The sequence below is a fragment of the Montipora foliosa genome, chromosome 12 (genome assembly GCF_036669935.1).
Source record: "Montipora foliosa isolate CH-2021 chromosome 12, ASM3666993v2, whole genome shotgun sequence".
Lineage (NCBI taxonomy): Eukaryota > Metazoa > Cnidaria > Anthozoa > Scleractinia > Acroporidae > Montipora > Montipora foliosa.
Genome location: NC_090880.1, coordinates 7,908,127 through 7,910,626, shown reverse-complemented (window position 1 = coordinate 7,910,626; position 2,500 = coordinate 7,908,127). Strand labels below are relative to the sequence as shown.

Sequence of the window (2,500 nt, the reverse complement as noted above, 5' to 3'; positions counted from 1 at the left end):
AATAGCGAACAATAAAAAGTATTCGCTAGGTTAAAATGACTTGTTATTTCTTAGTTGTCTTACATGATATATTTATATGAGTAACACATTCAACAACGGCTTTTGTAAGCCAATAATTGGCGTAATTTAATCGTAAATGAAAACCAGTCCACTATGTCTACTGAAAGAGCTTGTTCTGCTGTGAACAATTTTATTGAATTTACTCTATAAAACAAGCGCTATTTTTCGTCCTAGTAATAAAACATCAACAATTCGTTACTTTCCTTATTTAGTTTGGGTTTGTTTAGATTTACCCTGTAATAATTTAAATATCGTTGGAAGGACAGTAGCTGACTGGGATGAAATAGTCATTCAAAAAGATCAGAAATCTATAACAAAGCTTACTGAGGGTGTCAACTGTTGCACGCGTGACATGTGATAAAAGGTTAAATTTTTGACCCGACAAGTGATATTTACTGGGTTGCCTATGCGCAAACCCAGTCGAGGTCTTCGTTTAGTTTGTTTGTTTTCCTTTTTTTCTTTTTTTTTTTTCCCGTGTCGGTAAAAGTCTTGCCTGTCACTCCCCTGGTAAGTGGTGTCTTTGTGTATAGAGCCTTCTGCGCGTATTTTCTTAGGATCGAGAGGGTAGTGGAACTGCGTAGATTTCTCTGGTGGACACAGTAGAATCATGAACTTAGCCTGCAATGGCGTCGAAAGTCATGCAACGCGAATGGCGTTTTAGTGGATCCTTAAACAAAATATACCCTTATGGAGCTCAATAATGGAAAGTCAGTTGGATAAACTAGGCATGAATCTCAAAAGCGACGAGTACTAGACTTCGACAACAATCTAGCGCCCGTCGAGACGAAATCAAAGTGAGCAGTATTTACCTGAAGTATATGGTAATTTGAGTTTCTTGTCTTCAAGCACGCAATGAAATAGGAAGAGGTTTTCGCCTCTAAGAGCAAATATGTTGTTTGTTTCAATAAAATTTTCGCTGGAAAAGGATTCTGTGGTATTTTCTGCCTTTGTGAATTATAATATCATGTTGTGTATTGAATTTTCGATCTTAAGGTTGAAATGTGATATGGGAGAAGTTTTTTAGTATTGCTCTGTAAGCAGGAAGGGTTCACAGGCCTGTTGGAAGCGTGCTTGAGTTTCAACAAAATGAGCTCCAAAATCAGTGAAAACTTGTGACGCAGATGAATAATAAAGTAGCTGCTATTTCCAAAATGATGGAATTACCTAGTGATAAATAACGTCGTAAGCGTCTTGGAGAGTAAATTTTGACTTTTCATAAATAAGAGTTAGGCGATTGTGATCTTTGTTTTGACTTCGCTCATTTCATTGTCAAACTTTATAACACTTGACAGAAAAAGAAACTTACAAAAACCCGGTATCTTGCCATCATTTGACACAGATGCTTCACTGTTTGGCGAGTAGACATTCCGCGGTAACTTAATTACGGCGCCCGCTGAATTCCGGCCATGTCACTTTCGATTTTGCAATTTACTTGAACGTAGCAAAAATCTCTCAAAATGTTTGTCGCTGATCGTAACTTTTTATATTCTATATTCACGGTTCAAAATTAATGTTGTTTTCATGTCGTAAATATTTTATTCTCGATCGACGGTCCGGGAAACTTCCTTCTGCTCTTTCTGAAAACTGTGTATCAATAGTTATTTGCTTTTTCATCAATATTTGTTTTGCATAAAGCAAGCTAACAGAATCTGTACCTTGCTGAGTTCGCATTTGTTAGCGTTAATAGTATTTTCGGTCAGATCATTCTGTTTTTTATTAGGAGTTTATTGTTTTGGTCTCCCATCCTAACACTAACCCCGCGAAACAGGGCTTGACTTCAGTGAAGTTTAGTATTACAAATCTGTCAGATGCTCAGAGGGCACACTTGTGGTGCAAAGAAGGTGTGAGGGAACTTGAAAATTATCAACATGTCAGCCCAGAAGCCAATGCTGCTCGCTTCTCTTTTATTTGTTATTCTTCAGAGACTGGAATGCTGTATTTCAATACCACACAATTCAGTGCCTTCTGATTTTTTGTAGCACGTACCACAGGCAACCCAGTGTATGCTTCACGGAAGCATCTCGTTTCTCTTCCTTTGTGCAGAAACATAATTCTGACATTAAGCTGCATTCAGTTAAAAATCTATACAACTGAATAACAGTTTACTTTGGTTGTCGCGAGTTGCACAGCAGGTTCGTAAAGTCCTTTCCTCGGTCAGGGCTCAAAATTTTTAGCTTTCCGGAAAGTTGCCGGTCATCTTGACCGGCCAAACAAATTTTGGCTCGGCCATCTCTTGTTTCTGACCACTCAAAAAATTGAAATTAACAATTTTAACCTCATAACCTACAATATAGTTTACAGTGCAATGCAATACAACTTCCAGTCCTAGAAAAATAAGCAAAATGGTAAGCAAAAACTATCTCTTCACACTTTTAAATAGTCATTGTGGTAGCCCTCAAGAGTTTAATTAATAGTTCCGCATTTCAACAGCTGATGGCCT

General features: G+C 37.6%; 1 protein-coding gene across 1 annotated transcript in view; it reads right to left on the bottom strand.

The window, feature by feature from the left end:
• LOC137980243 (putative serine protease K12H4.7) overlaps positions 1-2,500 on the bottom strand; it is a 213,620-nt gene that overhangs the window by 69,815 nt on the left and 141,305 nt on the right. The window lies entirely within an intron of this gene.